Source organism: Hippocampus zosterae, chromosome 5, assembly GCF_025434085.1.
Source record: "Hippocampus zosterae strain Florida chromosome 5, ASM2543408v3, whole genome shotgun sequence".
In the NCBI taxonomy this organism is placed as follows: domain Eukaryota; kingdom Metazoa; phylum Chordata; class Actinopteri; order Syngnathiformes; family Syngnathidae; genus Hippocampus; species Hippocampus zosterae.
Window position 1 is genome coordinate 16,262,035 of NC_067455.1, and position 11,924 is coordinate 16,273,958.

The 11,924-nt window shown below is 45.1% G+C and overlaps 1 long non-coding RNA gene across 1 annotated transcript; it reads right to left on the reverse strand.

Moving 5' to 3' along the window:
• LOC127601308 (uncharacterized) lies at window positions 1-6,187 on the reverse strand. The gene is made up of 4 exons (XR_007962526.1): window positions 5,989-6,187; window positions 4,437-4,658; window positions 1,273-1,323; window positions 1-1,160 (listed from the first exon to the last, which is right to left on the reverse strand). It is a non-coding gene; the product is annotated as an uncharacterized LOC127601308 (long non-coding RNA).
• Window positions 6,188-11,924: the final 5,737 nt, after the last annotated feature.

The window sequence follows — 11,924 nt, forward strand, 5'->3', positions numbered from 1 at the left end:
ACACCGAAGCCGCGGTCCGCTTGGCCAGTCGATACCCGTCAGCTGCCTCTGGGGTCCCACAGGCCATAAAGGCTCGATAGGACTCCTTCTTCAGCTTGACGGCATCCCTTACTGCTGGTGTCCACCAGCGAGTACGGGGATTGCCGCCACGACAGGCACCAACCACCTTACGGCCACAACTCAGATTGGCCGCCTCAACAATAGAGGCACGGAACATGGTCCACTCGGACTCAATGTCCCCCGTCTCCCCCGGAACATGGGAAAAGCTCTGTCGGAGGTGGGAGTTGAAACTCCTTCTGACAGGGGATTCCGCCAGACGCTCCCAACAAACCCTCACTATACGTTTGGGTCTGCCAGGACGGACCGGCATCTTCCCCCACCATTGGAGCCTACTCACCACCAGGTGGTGATCAGTTGACAGCTCCGCCCCTCTCTTCACCCGAGTGTCCAGAACATGCGGCCGCAAATCCGATGATACAACTACAAAGTCGATCATCGAACTGCGGCCTAGGGTGTCCTGGTGCCAAGTGCACATATGGACACCCTTATGTTTGAACAAGGTGTTCGTTATGGACAATCCGTGACGAGCACAGAAGTCCAATAACAAAACACCACTCGGGTTTTGATCGGGGGGGGCGTTCCTCCCAATCACGCCCCTCCAGGTATCACCGTCATTGCCCACGTGAGCATTGAAGTCCCCCAGCAGAACAATGGAGTCCCCAGCAGGAGTACTCTCCAGCACACCCTCCAAGGACTCCAAAAAGGGTGGGTATGCTGAGCTGCTGTTTGGTGCATTTGCACAAACAACAGTCAGGACCCGTCCACCCACCCGAAGGCGGAGGGAGGCAACCCTCTCGTCTACCGGTGTGAACCCCAATGTACAGGCACTGAGGCGGGGGGCAATGAGTATGCCCACACCTGCTCTGCGCCTCTCACCGTGAGCAACTCCAGAGTGGAAGAGAGTCCAACCCCTCTCGAGAGAACTGGTACCAGAACCCAGGCTGTGTGTGGAGGCAAGTCCGACTATATCCAGTCGGAAATTCTCTGCCTCACACACCAGCTCGGGCTCCTTCCCTGCCAGAGAGGTGACATTCCATGTCCCAAGAGCTAGCTTCTGCAGCCAAGGATCGGACCGCCAGGGTCCCCGCCTGGACTCGAATCTGCAATGAAATGGGACATCCCTGATTTGACACTCATTGTCAAATACGTTGCATGCATTTTAACTGGTTAAATTATGAAAAAAAGAGATATAGTTCCTCATCCAAAGCTTACCATCCAATTCAGTCTTCCCTCGTTTGGAGAGATGCTTTTCCCTTTTTGGGGCTAAAGGTCGATACCACCACATGAAAAGGAGAACAAAGTGACACATTTTACTAAATCAGTGTTGAACAAAAATATGCTATCAAGGCATTCATTTAGTAACCCAATTCCAGTGAAATTGGGACATTATGCTCATCAATCAAAACAGAATACAATGATTTGCAAATCATGTCCAACCTATATTTAAGTGAAGCATTACAAAGACAAGACAACATTCAATGTTCAAATTGGTACATTTAAGTTTTTCCAATAATATTTAACTTAGAATTTAATGGCTGTAATTCGTTCCATAAAAGATGGAACAGCTAGCAAAAAAAATAATGTTGAGAAATGCTCATCAAACCCCTGTTTGTCACATCCCACCGGTGAACAGGCTAACTGTGAATGGGTGGGTGCCATGATTGGGTCAAAAAGTAGCTATCCTGAATTCACAAGCAAAGATTGGGTGAGGGTCACCACAAGTTGAATCGTTGAAGGACAGAGCTTCACAACGTATAATTGCAAGGAATTGAGGGATTACGTCATCTTTGGTCCATAATATCAAAAGGTTCAGAGAATCTGGACCAATCAGTGCATGTAAGCGGCAAGGCCAAAAACAGATAACATTCAAAGGCCATGACCTTCGACCTATCAGAGAGCACTGCATCCAAAACCACCTTGTCCCAGCTTGTTTGGAACGTGTTGCAGCCATCAATTCCAACATAGTAGTGTAGCCAATTACCGTATTTTCACGACTATAGGGCGCCATTAAAAGTCTTAAATTTTCTCCAAAATGGACAGGACGCCTTATGGTGCGGAGCGTCCTTTATATGCGCTGAGTTCCAAAATCTGACTGACAGCCAACACGCTGTTTATATAGAGAAAAGGCGGAAGTGACTGTGAAAGAAGTCGGCCAATCAGAGAAGGGTGGGCGTGTATATATACATATATGGAGAGGGAGAGAGAGAGAGAGAGAGGGAGAGAGAGGACAGACAAGCTAGTCCGCCAATGGTGAAGGGTGGGCGTGTAAGTGGACGCCTCAAGCCAGTACCAACACTTGTACAGCGTGTGGCAATGTGCATTGTTGCAAAACAACTCCGGTTTTGGTTTCTAAGAACCCCTGAAAATAAATTCGACAAAGAGACATGCCTACGAAGCTCAGTTAAAACTTAAAGCCACCGGTTATGCTTTTGGCATGCGTGACCATCTCACAGCAGCGGTGAAAAATCAAGTCAAGCAAATGAACTCTGAGCTTGCCGTTATTCCCGGAGGCTTGACTAAAGAACTCCAACCGCTGGACATTGGCATCAACCGGGCGTTCAAAGTAAAGTTGCGAACAGCATGGGAACAATGATCGATGGCAAACACAACTTTACAAAGAGTGAGAGGCAGCGCTGGGCGAGTTACGCCACAATACGCAACAACGAGAGGGAACGCGGCGTTTTTGATGGATTACGGTACTTGCACAATTGTTCAATTCTTTCTACACACACACGCGCTGCCACCATGTTTCGCTCTGTTCTTTACTTTCAAATGTGGGAAAGCTTCGCACGAGAGAAATGTTGACTTTGCTGTTGCTACTCCTTCTTTCCGCTCGGCAATGCGTAGCAACTCACACTAGCATGTGATGCATTCAATGACAACTGAGATGTGCAGTCCTCTGCTTCTGATACAGAGGATGAGGACTTTGATGGATTTCTGGGTGATGATTGATCGAAAACGTGAGAACATTGTACGATGGCTAAATAAAATACACCCGAACTCAGTTCTGCTTTCGTTGCCTTTTTAAAAACGTGTTTTTATCTTATCTGTATGTCTTGGCATGCTACCGTATGCTTCAAGCTAACGTGTTGGAGTGCGCGCATGCATGCCGTATGTTTAAGCTGGCGTATGTTTTACCACTGTAAAACAGCGGCTATTCGTACGATGCGTCCTGTGTATGTGTAAAATACAGAAATGTCACGCATTAATGAGACTGCGGCCATTAGTACGATGCGTCGAATAGTCGTGAAAATACGGTATGTCACAAGAACATGTTGTATGATTTCATGCTAGTCAGTGTGAACCAACTGACATAATTACATTTTGTTAGACCAATGCAAATATTTGGCAGAAATAAAATACTGATTCCTGATTCAAAATAACTATCATCCATAAATTATCTTCCCCCTTCAAGTGCATTCCAGTGGCAGCCAGTGAACGAGCCTGGTCTCTATTGAACGCGAATAGCAGGGGTTTCGAAAAACATCTTTTATATTGATAGATTACATTGTCCAGTGTGGGCAATGCATTTGATAAATGAAATGGTAAGAACATGAATCTAAATACAAAAATACCCAAAACAATGCTGTAATCGATCGTGTAATATTGTACAGTAGAAATTTTTGTTGTATGTCATTTCATAGTGCTTTAGGTGCTAGAGTGAATTTACGCCGCATTATTTCCCCCAAGAAACATTTGATTTATAACGGCTAAAAATACACAAGGATTAAATATAATTTATATATGTTCCTCATACTGCGTGACAACTGACCGGAACAAAATATGGAGAAATTAAAACTCTTGACATGTCCATTCATCCGTTCTGCACCCCCCCCACCCCAAAAGCCGACTGCCCCCATGTCGAGCGTTGCCACGTAAAAAAGTTACACCAGTGTAGCCCCTGAAAACAGCTTAAAACGGAGCAAATGTAACCCTGCTCAGGAGGTGGTTTAAACATTTACTCTGGAGTAAATGCTAGTATGCGGGGCAGCACCGATATAAAATGGGACGTGTGAACGCTACAGGAGTAGACTTGCTACGCGTGAAAAGAGTTGATTACATACGGGTAGAATGTGTTGCTTTCGTGCTCGTTTGTACTTCTGTCATCTTTCCTTTTGTAGGAGACTGCACCGTCTCAGAGTTGATTGTGTAGTTTGTTCCTTTATGTGTTCACAAACCCCCCCACAGAATTTATTTTGTGATGCCTTATGTTTCCTTTCCAATTGCCTTGCCATCTTTAAATTTGATTGGCCACAGTAGAAGCAATAATGACTTCTGTGCCAAACTCATTTGCCTTCCCTTTCTGTAAATGCTTTTATGGTTAAAGAAGGATCTTCTTTGCTCATCTTTTGTTTTTACATAGGTTAATGGGTTACCTTCTTTACGAATTGCAGACATGACTGTGCTCCTCTGCTTCATATGTCTGATGACTTGTAGAGTCTTCACTGGATGTATCATAAGAACAATTTTTCTACCTTTGGATGGAATATCTCCTCGTCATCACTCGACTCAGAGGATGTCTTAGTTGGTTTGTATTCCTCATCTGATCCAAAAAGACTTGAGTCAGAATAATCACCATCTTCAGTGGGATTGTCCATCTGTTATTTAAAAAAAAAAAAAAAGATCAGAAAATACCATTGCAATTAATGATGTTAGAGAATAGTACTGATAATTCAGGCTTACATGACAAGATAGTTCTGTGGGATAAAATATTAATCGAACACATTAACATGGCAAAACAGAAATACCTTATAGAAATAACTTATTTTGTTTAATATGGGCAAATACAGCATTTGAAACTGACCGGGTAATCAATTAAAAGTCGACTTATTATAATTTTTAAAAATGTCTATATCACTCATTTCCAGTGCTTGGCAAAGATAGGTAAGTGCCGAAACCAAATAATGGTATCAGGCTGATACTGGCATTATTTTAAGGTTATCGTGGAGGCTGCCAATACCAGCAATCGATATTTCAGAAAATCAACATCAACATTCATCCACTAATTTGCCGATTAACGTCTAATCACTAAGTTGATATGAGTATGATAAGGTTAAGATTCATGCTGAGAATGCATCACTAGTGTGTTTTTATAAGCCTGGGCCAATAACTGGTTTGACGTTTGAAAAGTCAAAGTTTCAATCACCACTAATTCGGCTTTGCCAATAAGGATATTTGGGATCAATAAACGATGAGCGAGTGTGGTTACAAATCGCAAAGGTTGATGACAGTGACAATGTATGTTGCCACAAAAAAAATCATCAAAATGTCCCCATAAAATAGTAGAAAGCTTAACAAACATAGAAAATATGCATCTCTCCTCATATAAGTGGGGGGTTTTTCAGCCCAAAATGCATAGGTTTTGGTGATCCACACATTTAACCTTTATTATTGTTTTTTATTCATTTATTATTTAATTTTAACTTTTGTGTTGATAATGGTTCACAGTATAATATTTCGTTCAACCCACTTTATCTGTAAATTGCTTGGTATTTTACATCGTCTTTTTGCAGTTACTTTCTGTATATGGAAAGACACTGGTTCCATTTGCAACTAATTCTCTGCTCAACTAAGATGGCGGCGGCGGCGAAAGACGCTGGGTCATTTGCAACTAATTTTCTGCTCAACTAAAATGGCGACGGCGACGACGGCGAGACGACGGCGGCGGGGGGGGGGGTGTTAAAACTTCATTTTACCACACCAACGGCCTATTCTGTGGCGCTGTATTGTGTGTCTGACGGCCTATTGAAAGTTTATTGTTTGAGAGGAAACTTTCTATCTTGGTGACAACTCCTTAGGTACAGCATAGTAGAGTTATTCATATAGTTGGTTTCACTCTAATGCTGATATAACACGAACCTTTGAGCCTGCCCGAATTACTTAGAATAACTAACTTGTAAGAAAATATTCAAAACTTGAGTGTCTTACCTGCTTTAATTCTGAAGTATTTGTCACTTTCTGGGGTTTTCTCGATGATGCTGACTCGTACGCTCACTCTTCTCAACGCCTTCCTTTTGTGCAGGTAGCAAAGCGCGCGTTTCCTAATTGATGGTCAGCGAGTGTGATGTGGGGGAGGGTAGCTGTAGAAACTCGTTTCCTGCAACGTAACTGTGACGTTTTGGGGTGTGAAAACAGTCCCGCCCCTTCATCACCAAAACTCCTTCACTTTTCCTCTGAGGTCCGTTTTGAAGTGGGGCATAGTAAATGTCAAGCAATATCAACATATTTTATGAACTCTTGTTTACACCAATGTCATGTACTCCTAAAATGAGCACAGCATATATACATGTGTGTGTATATACATACTGTATATATATACAGTATATACACACACACACACATATTTTAAAAACGACTTAAAATATTGTAATTGTTCTGAAAGCAACATTATTCCCAAATGCTAATATGGAATTGTGATGAAACATCATTATTATTTACTTATTGGATGCAATTCGTATTATACAGTTTCGATGTCCAAAGCAGAATAAAACGAATTAGATTTTCTGGGGACACGACTGCAACACTCAACTCTTCTTGCAAAGCTTTGTTGCTGCTGTATGAACCGCGCTCCTAGTTGATCACGTGCTCAAACTAGTGTGGGGGAGGGGAGCTGAATAAACTAGGTTCAAACAGTGCAACTGCGAGGGTTTGGAGCTGGGAACAGCCCCTCCCCCCTTCATGGCCAACGATAAACTAAAATTGCTCAGCCTTTAACTTTTATTTTACTCTGCGGTCTGTTTTGAGGGGAGCATGATAAATTTCAAGCAACATCTATATGTTTCAGCAACTGTAATAACACAAATGTATATACCTGTTCATATTTTTTAAACCAGACTTAAATATTATAATTGTTCAATGAAACATAATTACAGTAAGTATTGCCATCTATTGACTTCTGTCAAACGAAAATTCCCTCACCCAGAATAAAAATCTATGCATTACACATTTGAGTACGATATTACATTATATGATTGCTTCAGGAGTATGAGGTACCGAGTCCCCTGATGCGGGCACTTTGGTCCCTCCACCACAGATGTCAGAATTTGGTTCACATTACCGGCAGTAAGTCAGAATCGTTTCCAGTGAGGGTTGGACTCCGCCAAGGCTGCCCTTTGTCATCGATTCTGTTCATAAACATTACGGACATTGGCAATTTCTAGGCGCAGTGTAAGTGTTGATGGGGGTCCATTTTGGTGGCCTCAGTATTACATCTCTGCTTATTGCAGATGATGTGGGACTGTTGGCTCTTTCAAGCAGGGCCCTTCAACTCTCACTTGAGCGTTTCGCAGCTGAGTATGAAGTGGTTGGGATGAAAATCAGTCGGAAAAGGGTGGAGTTCTCTCTCCGGGTCGGGGAGGAGATCTTGTCCCAAGTGGAGGAGTTTAAGTATTTTGGGGTCTTGTTTGCAAGTGAGGGCAGGAGGGAATGAGAGATCGACAGGCGCAGCGGTGAAGCGGCTGCTGCTTGCTCTGCGCGCTTTGTATCGGTCAGTCGTGGTGAAGAAGGAGCTGAGCCAAAGGGCGAAGCTCTCAATTTACCGGTTGATCTACGTTCCAACCCTCATCTACTGTCATGAGCAATGAGTCGTGACCGAAAGAATGAGATCCCAGATACAAGCGGCCGAAATGAGTTTTAAAGGTGTTCCGGGCATGTCCCACCGGCAGGAGGCCCCGGGGACAACCCAAGACACGCTGGAGAGACTGTGTCACTCAGCTGGCCTGGGAACGTTTCAGAATCCCCGGGAAGAGCTAGGAGAAGTGGCTGGGGAGAGGGAAGTCTGGGCTTCCCTGCTAAAGCTGCTGCCCCTGTTACCCGACCTTGGATAAGCGGTGGAATATGGATGGATGGATATTACATTAGTGATCGATTCATAACAACGGACGAACGTTCCGATACCTGGAACCTGGAAGCCATACGGAAGCTCGAATTAGAGCAAACTCAAGCAAGTCCCGTTCGATACCGCGGAATAACTGTCTGCACCACTTTTTACTCTCTTTGGCACAAAAACAGCAGAATCTCTCTATTAGCATGAGTTTACTGGAATCGTGAACGACTTTCTATTCCATTCATTTACATTTACGTCCTGTCGATCGTTGCATCCAAACAAAGGAATGGTAATGACTGTGGAAGGGAACATGGAATGCATCCGATTAGATGCTCAAAGCAAGTTGCTTGTGGCTCGACGGACTGTAGAGTAAATGAACGTTTCCTGGAATGCTTGACCTGCTATCATGCTAACTCAACTCAACATTATTTATAGAGCACTTTCAAACAGCCATCGCTGCATACAAAGTGCTTTACATGGAGCAATTTAACATATACAAGAAACAGTAACGCAGTCTGTAATAAATACGGTAGAAAGCACCGAACAGCAAAACCAAGAACAAATCTAAGTCATGGTGAGTCAAATGCCAAAGAATACAAGTGAGTTTTGAGGCGCGTTTTGAAGATGGGCAGCGAGGAGGCTTGCCGAATGTTCAGTGGGAGGTCATTCCAGAGAGAGGGACCAGCAACAGAAAAGGCTCCATCCCCTCTGAGCCTCAGTTTAGTTCTTGGTCCTTCTAATAATGTCTGGTCCGCAGACCAGATGAGGTCAGCGAGGTAAGGTGGCACGAGGTAATTTAGAGATTTGAAAAGGTCATTTAGAGATTTGAAAACAATTTGCGCTAACTGGAGCGCTAATCAGAGAGAAGGCGAGTTCCATCGCGCTATGGGCATGGAGGACTTTGAAGGGTCCCGTGGATGCCTTCAGACATTTGTTGCACAACATCAGCTGAGCAACGCTGTCTTGGGTGGTGATCGAGGGGAGGTCAAGTTCGAGATAGTGAGTGATTGGAAAGAAAAGCCACCAGCTGTTATAGGTCTCATTTTGGAGCAAAGAGCCCTCATTTTGTGACTACTCTTGTTATAATGTATTTTGTTCATATACCTGTACTGTATACTGCCGTTTTTGTGTTATTTGTGTTGTTGGAGCATATATTTTTGCATTTTACTGCTTGTGTTCTTACACATGTATTTTGTTAACACACTTGCATGTTCATAAAGGACGTGTACCGTAGTCATGTCCCACATAAGGAAATTCTGTTATCAAGACTGATTGAGCAACGCAAACATGATTTCTTACTAAAGAATACTTACTGTTGTTACTTATTGGATGCAAATCATAATGATCCAGTTGAAATGTCCAAAGCAGAATGAAACAAATTGGATATGCTGGGGCACTTCTGCAATACAGTACCTAATTCATTTTTTCTTGCAAAGCGTTGTGGCTGGCTTCTGCGCAGCTCTGCTAATTGAAATGTAAACAAACTCATGTCTGGGGGGAGGGGTGCAGCAAAAACTTCGTTTTGGAGCAGGTAACAGCCGCTCCTCTTCATGGCCAATGACTAAGTCAATTATCAAAATTGCCATAGCCTTTTTGAACTTTGAGGTCTGCTGTGAAGGCGAGCATGATAAATTTTGAGCAACATCTACATACAGTATTTGAGTAACTAGGCTCACCAATGTCACATACTCCGCGCACACACAGTATATTTAAACTGACTTACAATTTTACAATTGTTTTTAAAGCAACACAATTCCAAACTCTAATATGGAATTTAGATGAAACAATTATTTACTTATTGAATGCAAGTCATATTTTCCAGTTTCAATGTCCAAAGCTGAATGAAATAAATTGGATATGCTGGGGACACTTCTGCAATACAGTACCTAACTCATTTTTTTCTTGCAAAGCGTTGTGGCTGGCTTCTGCGCAGCTCTGCTAAATGAAATGTAAACAAACTCATGTCTGGGGGGAGGGGTGCTGCAAAAACTTCGTTTTGGAGCAGGTAACAGCCGCTCCTCTTCTTGGCCAATGATTAAGTCAATTATCAAAGTTCCCACAGCCTTTGTGAACTTTGAGGTCTGATGTGAAGGAGAGCATGATAAATTTTGAGCAACATCTACATACAGTATTTGAGTAACGAGGATCACCAATGTCACATACTCCTAAAATAATTACAGCAAATAAAATTATATATATGTTCACAAACACAACCGCACACACAGTATATTTAAACTGACTTAAAAATTTACAATTGTTTTTAAAGCAACATAATTCCAAACTCTAATATGGAATTTAATCGTTTCTTGGTTTCTTGGAATTGGAATTCTTTACTTATTGAATGCAAGTCATATTTTCCAGTTTCAATGTCCAAAGCAGAATAAAATGAATTGGATTTTCTGGGGCCCTCCGTGAGTCGTCACCTTACCGTGGTGGAGGGGTTTGTGTGTCCCAATGATCCGAGAAGCTAAGTTGTCTGGGGCTTTATGCCCCTGGCAGGGTCACCCATGGCAAACAGGTTCGAGGTGAGGGGCCAGACAAAGCACGACTCAAAGACCCCAATGATGAATACAATAAATGGATCTAGGTTTCCCTTGCCCGGACGCGGGTCACCGGGGCCCCCTTCTGGAGCCAGGCCTGGAGGTGGGGCTCGTTGGCAGGCGCCTGGTGGGCGGGCCTACACCCATGGGGCCCGGCCGGGCACAGCCCGAAGAGGCAACGTGGGTCGCCCTTCCCATGGGCTCACCGCCAATGAGAGGGGCCAAATGGGTCGGGTGCAATGTGAGCTGGGCGGCAGCCAAAGGCGGGGACCCTGGCGGTCCGATCCTCGGCTGCAGAAGCTAGCTCTTGGGACATGGAATGTCACCTCTCTGGCAGGGAAGGAGCCCGAGCTGGTGTGTGAGGCAGAGAATTTCCGACTGGATATAGTCGGACTTGCCTCCACACACAGCCTGGGTTCTGGTGCCAGTTCTCTCGAGAGGGGTTGGACTCTCTTCCACTCTGGAGTTGCTCACGGTGAGAGGCGCAGAGCAGGTGTGGGCATACTCATTGCCCCCCGGCTCAGTGCCTGTACATTGGGGTTCACACCGGTAGACGAGAGGGTCGCCTCCCTCCGGCTTCGGGTGGCTGGACGGGTCCTGACTGTTGTTTGTGCATATGCACCAAACAGCAGCTCAGCATACCCACCCTTTTTGGAGTCCTTGGAGGGTGTGCTGGAGAGTACTCCTGCTGGGGACTCCCTTGTTCTGCTGGGGGACTTCAATGCTCACGTGGGGAATGACAGTGATACCTGGAGGGGCGTGATTGGGAGGAACGGCCCCCCCGATCAGAACCCGAGTGGTGTTTTGTTATTGGACTTCTGTGCTCGTCACGGATTGTCCATAACGAACACCTTGTTAAAGCATAAGGGTGTCCATATGTGCACTTGGCACCAGGACACCCTAGGCCGCAGTTCGATGATCGACTTTGTAGTTGTATCATCGGATTTGCGGCCGCATGTTCTGGACACTCGGGTGAAGAGAGGAGCGGAGCTGTCAACTGATCACCACCTGGTGGTGAGTAGGCTCCGATGGTGGGGGAAGATGCCTGTCCGTCCTGGCAGACCCAAGCGTATAGTGAGGGTTTGTTGGGAGCTTCTGGCGGAATCCCCTGTCAGGAGTTTCAACTCCCACCTCCGACAGAGCTTTTCCCATGTTCCGGGGGAGACGGGGGACATTGAGTCCGAGTCCCATGTTCCGTGCCTCTATTGTTGAGGCGGCCAATCTGAGTTGTGGCCGTAAGGTGGTTGGTGCCTGTCGTGGCGGCAATCCCCGTACTCGCTGGTGGACACCAGCAGTAAGGGATGCCGTCAAGCTGAAGAAGGAGTCCTATCGATACTTTATGGCCTGTGGGACCCCAGAGGCAGCTGACGGGTATCGACTGGCCAAGCGGACCGCGGCTTCGGTGGTCGCCGAGGCAAAAACCCGAGCGTGGGAAGAGTTCGGCGAGGCCATGGAAGCCGACTTCCGGACGGCTTCGAGGAAATTCTGGTCAACCATCC